The sequence below is a fragment of the Nannospalax galili genome, unplaced genomic scaffold, assembly GCF_000622305.1.
Source record: "Nannospalax galili isolate Female #2095 unplaced genomic scaffold, S.galili_v1.0 scaffold271, whole genome shotgun sequence".
Classification (NCBI taxonomy): Eukaryota; Metazoa; Chordata; class Mammalia; order Rodentia; family Spalacidae; genus Nannospalax; species Nannospalax galili.
The window spans coordinates 6,382,761-6,397,584 of NW_008331789.1; positions in this window are offsets into that span (position 1 = coordinate 6,382,761).

Below are 14,824 nucleotides of genomic sequence, written 5' to 3' on the forward strand. Positions count from 1 at the left end.
ATGTTCCATAGAAGGTCCTGTGTGAGTGATTTCAGGAAGCTGTCTTAAAGGGGAAGAGGTAAATGGTGTTTGTCCTCACCCACCTTGCTGGGTTATCACCCAGAATGTGAACCTGGCAACTGGCTCTCCGGCAGCCACTTAGGACCATGCTGTACATTTGACATCAGACACAGACTTGGAAGACTGCGTGGCCCCCATATCTACCCTGCTTATCTTTACGCAGCATCTTTTGTGAGAGGAGAGAATGAGCTTCATGAAAGCCACGTTGGGAGTTGCTTTCTGACACTCTGTGATGGTGTCTAGCCCCAGCTGCTTAAAATCTGATAGCCTCTTGTTTTCTAACCTATTTCTTTAACTGGAAAGGGGAATGGACGCAGTGATATAAGGAGCCACCCAGCTCTGTTCAGTCAGCATGTTTTCAGTGAGCACTTGGCATGTGCAGATCACTGAGGAGGCACAGGGAATGAAGGCAAGGGAGAAAGGAATTCAACCTGCAGGTTCGGTTTCTTGGTCACCTCTCCCTGATCACTCACTCTCTCTGTCTTTCTTTCAACAAATATTTATAAATACCAACAGAGATGTCAGTCCTTTTGTGGCTAAGGTTGCCACAAGTAGCAAAAATAAAATTACAATTACTCTTTAGTACAAATATACCTAGCGTGATTCAAATTGAACAGAATGGCCTGTATTGTCTCTGATAACCCTACATGGGCTGTCATGACAAATACACTGACAGGGACCCATCCCTCAAGAAGTCCCCTTGCTACAGGAGGGAGTACAAAGAAACCAGCACACTGCTCGGGGCCTCCAGTGAACATAGGGGTGACTGACATGAAGGAAATCGAGCAGCTGGAGAGTGACAGAGGAGGTAACTGAGGTTATCAGAGAAGCCGCTTGCAGAGTTAGCACTGCCCCAGACATCTGGATGTGGAAATAATTCCAACAAAGGCAGAGGAAGACCAGTCTACAAAGACAGGTCTTCAGAAGGGAACATGCTTGGAAAATTCTAGAAGACGAAGACCTTGTGGTTCATGTTGATGGGGAAAAGTTGACTGTAGGTGATAGATAATCAATGGATTTTATTTTAACAATACTGGGAAGTTAGTAGAGGCTTGAGCGTGGGAGAGAGAAGATGCAGCTTATCTATTTTTATTTACTTCCAAAATAATTTCCTGCCTGCTGAGTGAGGATGAGACAGGACTGGAGAGAGGGGAGCAAAGAGAAGAGAGCGAGGCAGCTTTTCCATGACAATGACACTGGTGGAGGTTTGGGTGAGCAGCAGAAGTACTGGTACCAAGGAGTCGGCTGGCACATGCTTTGGAAGTGGAGTTGGTGGGACTCATGGCAGATTCACTGCAGGGGTTACAGGCAGACCAGAATCAGCTGTGATGTGTCAGGAGAAAGCTGAGGCACCAAGACAAGAGCTCCGTCACAGAGGCGGGGGCGCATCCTGGACAGATTCCGGAGCAGAAAGGGTGGGATATTACACAATCTGTTCTTCCCAGAGACCTTCATCTGAGATTCAGATGGAGACGTCAAAAACTCAAAGTTGGAGCTGGGGGACGGCTCAGCAAGTGAAGTGCTTATATAAGGACCAGAGTTTGAAGATTAAGAACCATACAAGAGCCAGGCATGATAATGCACTTTTGAAATCCCAGTGTTCCTACAGCAGATGGGAGGTAGAGATAGGACAAGTTCAGGCAGCCTGCCCTAAGCAGCAGTGAGTAGAAAGAGAGCCTGGCTTCAAGGTGGAAGGTGAGGACCAGCTCCCAAAGTTGTCTTCTAACTCCGCATGCATACCATGGCATGAGCGCACCTACATTCACACAAACGAACACACACACATATCTCTCACTCTCTCTCTCTCTCTCTCTCTCTCTCTCTCTCTCTCTCTCTCACACACACACACACACACACACACACACACACACACACACTCAACACTCACACACTCACACACACACACACTCACACACACACACAATCACACAGTCACACACACGCTCACACTCACACACACTCACAACTGCCGGAGCGCCCCCACACTCACACACACAAACACACACACACATCTCTCTCTCTCTCTCTCTCTCTCTCTCTCTCTCACACACACACACACACACACACACACACACACACACACACACTTTCCTAGTTTGCTTTTCTGTTGCTGTGATAAAACATTGACCAAAAGCCAAAAGAATAAATAAATAAAAAGTTTGCTTCAGCTTACAACTCCCAGGTCATAATCCATCATGAAGAGAAGTCAGGACAGGAAGTCAAGGCAGTCCATGGAAGACTGCTGTTTCCTGGCTTGCTTCCCCTGACTTACTCAGCTAATTTTTAAAAAATTTTATGTTCTCCCTCATATGTGGCTCCTAGCACCAAATTCTTTTAAATTCCAGATCTTTTTAATAAGATGATGCTATACAGCAGTCCCTTCTGCATGAAATAACTACCATCATGATGACTTCAGCTGAGCCTGATCTGATCACTAAACATAGTCACAATTGGGCTTGTTGACAGTTGTGCTCATTCATTAAAGGAGAGCCAAGCAGAGTCACTGGACCCTCACCTGAATATCCAGCCACTCTTCCCAGCCAACTAGTCCAGCTTTGGAAGACAAAAGAAAAATGAGGAAGAACCCAGTAGAGGGATGCTTTTGGAAGCCCTTGTCAAGAAACTCCAAGGGACTCTCATATGAACATTTGAAAATTGCCCTGTTCTGACTTTTATCTAGTTCCCTGTCTAGAGCTTGTAATGCTAATTACTCTTGCCTTTACTTCTCCTTCATATCTCCCATTCATGATTCAAGGACTTTCTTCTCCCCTTAGAGACAAAAATTATGCAATTTGGGAGTCTTTTAGATAGACCTACCGATGGGGTACTCCAGTTGCCTCACCCTGCGTTCCTGTTCAGCATGGAAGAAGTTAGCATTTGAAAGACTCTAATCAAAACCTTATACAAGGGAGCAGAGGCAACTTCTGCTTAGTCAATTACCATTATGGATGTCAGAAAGTGTTCCAAGGTCTGAATAGAGAGGTCTGTGCATTTGTTAAACATTTGCAAGACACTGCCACTCTTATGGGCCAGTTGCCCCAAAACAGAGCCAAAAAGCTGGAACTTCAGAACTATTCCCTGCCCCCTGCCCAGTAACAGTGTGAAACTCCAACACCTAACCCAGTGACTGTGCTATCTGGGAAACGATATGCCAGTATACATTGTCCCAAACTAAGCCACATAAAAACTGAAACCAACTGCGCTTCAGTGGCTTCAATTACAATTTCACTAAGAAACTGTGATCCTTCATTGTTCTTTTAAAAAATATTTTTATTGAGTTTTTGTCCATTTCATATAATACATCTTAATCAAATTTAGACCCCCTCCTCCATCCACACCCCCTATAGCCCCCCCACCAGATTTCATGTATTTTGCCATATATGTTAGTCCTATCCAGTCAAGCGTTTGTACTCAGATGGCCCTCAGTGAAAGTTCATCCACTGGAGTCTACTCAGCCATCTAGAGTCACTCCCTTAAAGAAGATCTACTCTCCCTCACCCAGCAGTAATCGGTTGCCAATTGTTCCTTAGCTAAGGTTTGGGTCTGCTGCCCATTTCCCTCCTTCTGTGGTGAGTTTTTGTCTGATTGAGTCAGTATGTCTCTAGACACATGAAATTTCTTACTGTATGCTAAATACGATATATATATATATATATAGAGAGAGAGAGAGAGAGAGAGAGAGAGAAGTATACCACACACCACTCATCAAAGATGCTTCCTTTCGCAACAGACGAGACTACTGCAGAGTTCTACAACTGATCACACACAGAGAATATATGTGTGAGAAATGCCTAGCCCTAAGTGGCATATCTACAGTGGAATCACTACAGTTAAGGTTCATGGGACATAGAAAAACAGGGGGTGAAGAGAAAACTAGTGCATCCCTCAACTCTCACCAGTGAAGCCTCCTTATATGATAGAGACAGCCACAACTAGCCAAGTTTTAGAGGATAAGAGACTACATGGTGTATGTCCTTGGATATGTCTCCTATGCTAAACCTCACTCACCCATGGCTTAGGAACTATTGTGGAAGAAGGTGTGGAAAGATTGTAAGAGCCAGGGTTGGTGCATGAACATAAGGAAACAGAGGCTTTCAGATGTCTAGGAAATTGATCACCTAATTTTCTTATACTGTCCAGGCCCACCTACCCAGTGATGGCACTGCCCACAGTGGGCTGGAACCTACTACATCAATCAAGAATCAAGAAAATACTCCGTAGGCATGCCCACAGGCCAATCTGCCCAAGACAATTCTTCAACTGACATCTCCTCATCCCAGGTGTCACTACTTTGTGTCAACTTGACAAAAATTAACCAGGACACACATACATATTTAAAAATAAAACTTCAAAGTTGTTTTTATTATCCTTATTTACAGGAGAGGAAATTAAAGTTCAGGAGGTTACAAACAAGGCTCACACCACATCTGTATAGACTTACACCTGTACAGATATACCCTGCATCCTTAGACCACATTACTTTAAACCTCCCCACTGCAGAGGTGAGGCAAGCACCAGGTAAGATTGCTGATTTTATGCTATTGTGGTTACTATGGTGGCACAGCCTGAGGCCAGGCAGGGCATGAAACCCACAAGGCCTAGAAAACAGACACATGTGCTGTGTCAGGGCTACGTACTAGAGCCATGTCAGAGCCAGATCCACTGTATGAGAGGATCAGTTGCACTTTCAAAGATGAACTGTTCCAGAGGAATACCTAGCATCCTTCTGAATCATGTATATTGGCCTTTCAAAATAAGCTTCCTCCATGTAAATGAAATGGGTCGTAGCTCCCCCAAATATTATGGAGCTGACATATAATTTATGGATCACCACTCATCCTCACCATTCAGGGAAAAACAAAGGTCTTTGACATGTGACAAGGTTGAAGAGGGGTCTGAGAAACAAAGGTACCCTCTGAACCCTAGGTTCTCAAGAGTACAGCTATGTAGGGACATGCAAAGACTGAAGCCAGTGAAAGGCATAGTCAGCATGTGAGTTGGAAGTCTAAAGAAAATGTTACTTCTGCCCTGGTCTTTTTTATCACAGACATCTTGAGACCTAATCCATCCTGTGCTCTGGAAAGCAGCATTGCCTTTGGCAACACGAAAGTGCCCACACACTTTAAGAAAACCAACATTAGATAGGGCCAGGCGTGGTGACACATGCCTTTAATCCCAACACTCAGGAGGCAGAGGCAAGTGGATCTCTGTGAGTTCAAGGCCAGCCTGGTCTACACAATGAGTTTCAGGCCAGCTGGGGCTACAGGGAGACCCTGTCTTAAAAACACCAAAAAAAAAAAAAGAAAAAGAAAACCAACATTGGAGAGACAATAGTAGAAAGTGAGATTTCCTCTGCCTTCCTCCCATGCATTTAGCAAATTCCTCTTCCTCTTTCAAGAGCTGTCTCAAGGGTTACCTCCTCCTCAAAGCCATTCCTCCCTTCCCCAGGCACAGCAGGTCTCCTCTTCAAGAATTGCATTAGCTCTTACTGTACTCTAAATGTTCATCTTCTAAACTGGACTGGGAGCTCTGAGATGACAGGGGCCCTTTAGAAATCTGTAGTCCCTGGGCTAGAGAAATGGCTCAGTGATTAAGAGTACTGGCTGCTCTTGTAGGGGCCCAAATCAGTTCCCAACACCCACATGGCAGCTAACAACAATTTGTAACTCCAGTTCCAGGAGATCTGATGCCCTCTTCTGACCCCCAAGGGCATTGCACAATATGAGTGCACTTATGTACCTGCAGACAATACACTCATACACATAAAAAATATAAAAATGATAAATATTTTTTAAACTGAAGTCTTAGTGCATAAGTCCCTGCACATAGATAATAAATGTATTAAACAAATAAGAAAACCAACATAAGAGCTTTTCCTGGGCTTTGCATAGTATACTGCCACTTAAAGGGTAAGTATCCAAGTCAGACAAGAACAGCAAGATGTGCATAGAAGGAAAAAACACACACAAAATTATTCAGCTCCTGTAGGAATCATTATGCCCTTTCTTTACTATCTGTCTGCTGGACCAGGTCTCCATTTCTGACCACATGTATTCTTTAGCCCTTTGAGTAAGGCATCTGCTTGCTACCAAGATGACTTGATTCTTACTTGGGTGAGTAGGTTCTTGACTCAAATGATATGCTGTATTTTCATTGTGACATTCTAGCCCTGCCACTTAGAAGATGTATAACTGTATTTTAGAAAGTTAATACTCTGAGCCTTAACCGCCTTTTGGTAGACCAAGCATACCAGTAGTAGTACAAGAAGAAGAATAGTACCTGGGAGTGCCCAAATCCAGCCTCCGCATGATGGGGAGCTTCCCAGTCACACCATGCCCATCCCCCCTACATTGGGACCACCTGCAATCCCTCCCACTGCCCCAAGGCTAGATTTTTCTACTGGCTAGTAGAAGCCCAGACCTTTGCAGACTGCCTGAGAGTGCCTGAATCCAGCCCCCACATGGTGGTGAGCTTCCCAAATTGCACTATGCCCATCCCCCTATATTGGGACCAACCCTGTTTTCATACTCAATAAGAAAACAACCAAGGCACATCAACAATACAAATAGAATCGGACTTCAACTCAACAAGGAAGGGTTGAGTTTCATACTAGAAATACAAACCAAAATCCACACACCAAAATCACAATGAAAAAAATAACATGAAAAACTAAATAATACATTCCAACCAAACACCACCAGTCCTTATAGAAGAGTTCTACAATCAAAACCCCCTAGAGATGAGCCAGAATACAGAATTTTAAAAGAACAATCATAAACATGATCAAAAAAGTCAACTAATTTAAAGAACACACAAACAAATCAAAGAATTAAAAGAAGATAGGGATAAACATCTGACTGAATTCACGAAAGAGATAGAGATATTAAAGAAAACTCACATTGAAAGGAAGAAGGAAGTGAAAAACTCAGTAAGTCAATTTGAAATGACAGAAGAAAGCCTCATCAATAGAATTAATGGAATAGAATAGCAGCACTGTATGATAAAGTTGAAGATTTGGACTGCTCAAGCAAAGATTATGACATTTAAAAAAAAAACCACAGAAATGGAATATACAGGAAATGTGGGACACCATGAAAAAGTCAAATTTACACACCACAGGCATCAAAGAAGGAAAAAAATCTCAAGTAAATGTTATTGAACAGATCGTCAGAATTATAGAAGAAAAATTCCAAAATTAAATTAAAATGACAGCAATTAATACACATCTTTCAATAATAACTTTAAATATCAATGAACTGAACTCCCCAATCAAAAGACGCAGGCTAGTGGAATGGATTAAGAACAAAATCCATCTTTTTGTTGTCTACAAGAAACTCATCTCCCCTTCAAATATAGGCATTACCTTAAGGTGAAAAGATAGAAAAAATATTACAAGCAATGGCACTAAGAAACAAGCAGGGGTTAAAATTCTAATATCTGACAAAACAGACTCTTCAAACTAAAACTAATCAGAGAGATAAAGAGGGTCACTTCGTTCTGATCAAAGGAACAATTGACAAAGAGGATACTACAATCAAGGACATATATGCACCAAACTCTGGTGCACCAGATTTCATAAAACAATACTACAGGACTTTAAGACACAGTTTAACCCTAACCCTTCAGTATCCCACTGTTTCCATTAGGCAGGTCAGCCAAACAAAGAGTAAACAGAGAGGCATCTAACTTAAATGATACCATACATCAAATGGACCTAACAAGCATCTACAGAATATTCCACCCAAGCACCAAAGAATACACTTTCTATTCAGCACCCCATAGAACTTTCCCTAAAATTGACCACATACTGGGGCACAAAACAACAAATACAAAAAAATGAAATAATTCCATGCATTCTATCAGACCACAATACAACACCAAAAGAAGTCCTAGTAACTACACGAACTCATTGAAATTAAACAACACATTCCTGAATGATGAATGGGTCAAAGAAGAAATTAGGAAAGAAATAAAAGTATGCCTGGAACTAAAAGAAAAGGATGATACAATACAAAACCTCTGGGACACATTGAAAGCAGTCCTTAGAGGGACGCTTATAGCTCTAAGTGCATACATTAAAAAATCAGAAAGAGCACAAATAAATGACTTAACATTGCTACTAAAGACTCTGGAAAGGCAACAACAAATTAAACCCAAACCCAGTAGATGGGAAGAAATAACAAAAATCAGAGCAGAAATTAATGAAATAGAAACAAAGAAAACAATACAAAAATCAATGGTTCTAAGAGCTGGTTCTTTGGAAAGATAAAATAGGAAGACACATAGAACAGTTAACCCAAAGAAAGAAAGAGCAATTTAAAATAAACAAAATCAGAGATGAAACGGGAAAAATCATAAGAGACACCATGAAGTTCCAGAATATTGTAAGGGAATTCTTTAAAAACCAATATTCTATTAAATTTGAAAACCTAAAAGAAATAGATGGATTTCTAAAATCATGGGAACCACCAAAGCTTAACCAAGAAGAGATCAACACGTCAAACAGACCCATAACATATAAGGAAATTGAAACAGTAATAAAAACCTCCTGACTAAAGAAGCCCAGGCCCAGATGGATTTACAGCAGAATTCTACCACACTTTTAAAGAAAATCTGCAACAGGTACAACTTAAATTATTCAAAATGATAGAAACAGAGGTAGAACGCCTAAATTCCTTATATGAAGCCAGAATCATCCTTATACCAAAACCAGGTAAAGACACAATCAATAAAGAAAACTATAGACCCACATACCTAATGAACATAGATGCAAAAATTCTCAACCAAATACTTGCAAACTACATATAGACACACATCAAAAAGATCATCCACCATGATCAATGAAGTCAGCTTTATTCCAGAGATGCAGGAATGGCTATATATATATATATCCCTCAGGTGATGAATGGATAATGAAAATGTGCATTTACACAACAGAGTTCTACTTAGCAATAGAGAAAGACAAAAACCAGAAAACTTGCAGGTAAATGGATGGAACTAGAAACTGTTATACTAAGAGAAGTAACACAGAATCAGAAAAACAAATGACATGTTCTCCCTCATTTGTGGAGCCTAGCACGAAATCCTTATATTCTGATGTAACTGCATGAGCCAGGAAAATAGAAAGGAACTGGGGAGGTAGAGGGAAAGAAGGAACCTGAGAGAGAAGAACAGTAGGACACAGGTATTACTAAGAGGGTAAATGGGTGAAATGGGGGTAGTTAAATGGGAGGGAGAATGGTGTAGGAGGCTAGGCCTGAGACCAACAGTGCAGGCGCACCCTGCTTCCTGTTGATGAGCAGGAAGGCGTGGTTTGGGGGCTTATGGCCCGACCTGATTCCTGCCAAGAGCCCTGGACACTGCTGATGTCTGATGCACACCAATGGAAAAGAGCACCTCAGACTCAGGGACCAATGGGGAGGCAAGGAGGGGTATAAAGGGACTCCCTTGTATGCAATAAATGAGAGCTCGCTGGCACATTGCCTAGTGAGTGTCCCGGAGTCTGTGTCGTTGACTTCATGCCTACTTATCCCCTGCCCCCTGACTTCACGCCTACTTATCCCCTGCCCCCATGGGGAGGAGGTCAAAGGGATCTTGGCTGCAACAGAAAGGGAGGGTTATACAAGTTACTACAGGGGTAAAGGCAAAGAAGGAGCTCAAGAGAGGAGGGGAACCATAAAAGACAGGTCTTATCAAGGGAGAAATGGTGAAAACAGGAATATTTTAACTGGGGAGGGCATGGAGGAAGAGTTAGACAGGAGAGAAAGGAGAGATAAATAACCCCTAGCTTGTATTAAAAAACAGAGGGAATCATTTTATTCCAAAGACCTGAAAAATTGCACATACAATATCTCTACATGAGTCTTTGTGTATAGTTGAAGGCTACATAAAAAGAAGCAGTGCTAGACAGGAGAAACCTCCCTTTGAGTTGTTAACTCGGGTAGTCCAAGAGACTCCAAAAATTATACAGACTATTGCCATAGTCCTTAATTGCCTCCCAGAACTTGAAGGTAAGACCATATTGCTGAAGACAGTACATACTTCAGACACAGGATTTCGATCAGTGGAGCTAGAAGTGACCTGGAAGGCACCTCTCATAGCTTTGGGGCACACTATGAAAGCTGCTGAGGGAGAACAGCAACTGATGTTCCAATCCCAGCTTCAAGGTCTAATAACCACATCAGTGACTGGCACAGCAAATGACATTGCTACAGTTGTGGTACTTTATCTTGGGTGTGATCAGCAGCTACCTGATTGGACTTAAATCCCACTCAATGGGAGGAAACTCACGTGTGGAACTGTAAACATAGCCAATACACATGGCTGGAGAGATCATAGATCTTAAGAGAAACCCCCAATTCTGTCACATCCTCAGACAAATGTAATTTCTTACTATTTGCAAAATATGTATCCTTATATTTACAGACAAATATCCCAGTCACCACTCATCAAAGAAGCTTCTTTTGCAACAGACAGAGACTATTGCAGAGTTCCACAACTGGTCATACACAGAGATTGTATGTGAATTGCCCAAGCCTAAGTGACACCTCTACAATGCAACCTAAGGCCTATCTACACCTAAGGCTCACAGAACATAGAGAGAGTACTAATGTATCTCTCATCTCCCATTGATGAAGCTCCTTCATGCAACAGAGGGCCATGGACACACCTGGACACAAATAGGCAAAACATAGAGAATAAGAGTCTGCAGAGTATGGGTCCTGAGACAAGACACCTATATTAAACTCCACCTACCAGGGCTCAGGGATCATTGTGAAAGAAGGGACAGAAAGATATTAAGAGCCAGGGAGGTAGTGCATATCCATGTGGAAATAGAATCCTACAGGCTCCTGGACCTTACTCATATGAACCAACAGCAATGGTGTCATCATGCACAAGACCCATGAAAACTAGAGCAGACAAAAACCCAACACCGAACTGTGGACAGCTGGTCCCAATTTTAGCAGAACTATTGGCAGCTGAACACCGCTGGGTGAGGAAGAGCTGATATTCTAGGGAGGGACTCTAGATAGGCTGACTAGACCTCAGTGGATGGCCTTGCACTGAGGGATGTCTGGGGACACTAACTTGACTTGATAGGCCTTAACACAAATGATAGCACACATGAATTCCAATGGGGGGGGATATGGGAGGGTGCTGATGGGAAAGAGGTATAAAGATGATTAAGATATTCCATATGAAATACACAAAAATTCAATTAAAAATTAAAAAATAATAAAAATAAAAATGAGGAATAGTACCTTGTGCTGGAGAGGTTTAGTTGTCAACTTGACACACCTGGGTAGAGAGATCCTCAGTTGGGGAATTGTCTCCATTGGACTGGCTGGTGGCCATGTCTATGGAGCATTTTCTTGTTTGTAGATTGATGTGGGAGGGCCCAGCCCACTGTAGGTGGCACCCCCCTGGGCAGGTTGTACCATGTTGTATAACAAAGCAATCTGGGGGCTGGAGAGATGGCTACATGGTTAAGAGCCCTAACTGCTCTTGCAGAGGACCCAGGTTTGATTCCCAGCACCTACTTGGTAGCTAACAACCATCTGTGACTCCAGTTCCAGGGGATCAGATGCCCTCTTCTGACCTCTGTGGGCACTACACAATGTGGATACACTTATATGCATACCAGCAATACACTCATACACATACAATGAAAATAATAAATTAAAAATAGAAAGTAGGCTGAGCAGGGGTCAGGGGAACAAGCCAGTAAGCAGCATTCTTCCATGGCATGTGCTCCAGCTCCTGCCTCCAGGTTCCTTCCCTAAGTTCCTACCTTGGACTCCTTTTGTGATGAACTGTGATCTGAGAGATACATATTTCCTTCCCAAGTTGGTATTGGTCAGAGTGTTTTGTCACAGCAATTGAAAGCAAACTAGAACAACCTACTTCATTGTGATGCTGTGCTCATTAAATGGGATAGTGATTTAGTAGTTTCTGATACTGAATAGGTATAGGCCACTATTGTTATTTTCATTTTACTATTATATAACTATTGTTATTTTAATTTTCAAATATATTGTTTAACCTACCTCTGTGCCTGTATGCTGTTTCTTCTACTAGCATAGGCATCTACACTTTGGCCCTGGACTCTAAATGTATGTGACTAAGGGAGTAGAGAAGGCAGGGGAAGAGCTTGTACGGTTCCTGGGGTCAATGGTAGGCAGTAAGTATCTTATAAACAAAGCATCCAGTGCCAATCTTGGAGTTAATTCCCTTCTATTGTCTAGAAGTCCTGAATCTGTTGTACCACAGGAGATGGAGGCTTGAATTGAGGTCCACCTTGGACACCTGTGTGAAACTGAGAGTTGCAAAGTCTAAGACAGCTTTGTCCTCCACAGCAATAACAAAAGATCGGATCAAGGAATAAGAAGGGTCCCATTGGGCCAAGGAGAGCCACTCATGCTTTCCAAAGTGGATGGGGGCTCAGTCGCATGAAGGACCTATCACATTTCTTTACCTGCCTAAGGTGACTGAGCCCCATTCAAGAATGAAAGTAGCTCAATTAAACAAGGGCCCAAAGGGGAGGTGAGACATAGGTGATGGGCCAGCACCGATTGAGAACTACTTGAGACTGATCGCTGCTGGGTGAGGGAGAATGTGACTTGCATACGACCACTGGATGGGCTGACTAGACTCCAGTGGAAGCATTTACATGGACGGACATTTGGGTACAAACACCTGAATGAATAGGACTCTGCCTATATGGCAGAGTGCACAAGGTTCAGTGGAGGGTGTAGGGGAGGCAAGGTTCAGTGGGGGATGTGGGGGAGGCAAGGATGGGTGAGGGGGTCTGGATTTGAGTGGGAAATGTATGAAATTTAAAAAGCTCAATTAAAAAAAAGAAATGTGAAAAAAAAAGAATGAACGTAGATGTACTAGAAGGCAGTTGTAGGTCAGAGAGCTGGCTTCAAAGGAAGAAGAAAAATAAATTTTTGCCTCATTTGGAAATAAAAAGCAAATAGCAAGAGATCATGTGTTATACATGAACGAGTAAAAGTAGTTTAATTCTTTAATTATTACCTCCAGTCTTCTCCATGGAGATAAAGCGTAAGTTGACAGAGAGAGATGATCAAGGCATGAAGCATCATGTCTCATCCTCACCTTCCTTTACTCAGTGAAGTAACAAAAATATTTCCCCATAAGTACCCAGTTCTGGCAGATGGAGATGGAGCTAGAGATGAAGTGATGGAATTGAATGGATAAGTGAGTATATCTGAGATTCTCTCTCTCTCTCTCTCTCTCTCTCTCTCTCTCTCTCTCTCTCGCTGGGACTGAGCTCAGGGCCTTGCACATGCTAAGCATGCTCTTCACCGCTGAGTTCCACACCCAAATTGAGACAATATTTTTATCTTAAACTCTTTCAGAAAAGATACACAGAAATTAACTGTGTCCCTACTACAGCACTGTGTTCAACACAGGGGCTGCCAGGTTAAATACAGTGGTCTCTGTTCAGACATAGCTAAGCATGATTCCTCTCTGACATTCCCCAGAGCATACACCCCATTTTAAGAAACTCTAGATACCAAATGGATTGTCAAAGATTCCTTCATTTGTGATATTCATTACCCAAAGTCTATGCTTTCCCTAGAATCCACCTACATACTTTAAAAGCTTGTATCTAGTAACTTTGTTTACATGCAGTAAAATATATTTATTAAGAAATAGTTTGCTTCCCTTTTATATTTAAATTTTCCAATATAAGTTTTTGTGTGGTTGTCCCTCTAAATTTTCTCATTCCCCCACTTTGTTTGACCCACCCTCAGTCTTCTCAGGGCCTCTTGCTCTGGGTGCTATCAGACAAACCATATAACATCTTTATGTGAATTTATTGTAGTTTATACCATGAGGAGGGCAGTGACTCACAAAGAAATGAACTCCCCTGCAACAGAGCTCAGAGCCCGCCATTCCAGATCACCAGCCTGCCAGATCGCTCCTGCAGCCCACCCATGGTTACTGCTAGTTTTCGCCCACGCCTCACGGGCCTGCAGTCTCACACCAGGTTGGGAAATGCCAGGCCATTCCATTCTTGCGCGCCAGGCCACCTCATGCTGTTCCAGTCCAAGATGGCACAGAATAGCCCCTCCCTCTGCAGTTAACTCCCTACAGTCAGTTCTCCACAGCAGGCCCCACCCCTCAGAGGAAACAGGCTGCTTGGGACACAGTGGTTATAGTGAGTGAACATAGTATCAGCCAAAATGTGTGCATTAGCTTAATAATTAAACATGTAGTAGAATGCCTGCAATATGCTGGGCTTTGTTGGGCATATGTGGGAAACACCACTCGACAAAATGTTAAAGAAAAATTCCAGGTTTCTGTAAAGTAGGAATTCTAAAGAAAGCATAAATTCAAAACAAAAAATTACCAAAGTAATAATTAATAAGTAAATGATGCTGTACATTACATGATGGTAAGTGCTATTATAAAAGGGACCGACATGGAGCCATGAGATAGGAGGGGGTGGCGTGTGAGGAAAACAAGCTGTGGTTTAAAACAGAGTGGGCAGCACAGGACTGATGGAGAATGTGCTAGATGGAGGAGAGAACAATCTGTATGGACATCATCCTAAGAGGAGCAGGCTAAACAAAGGACATGGAGTATGTGGGGACCAGTCAGTGTGTCCGCACAGCTATAGATGACACAGGAAGGGAGGGGTACGTGTGAGGCAATTGGGCTGGATGGTGGAAAGACCTTGGCCTTCACTCCAAGGGAACAGGAAGCTTTGAGAGTTTTAACCAGGGGAGAACGG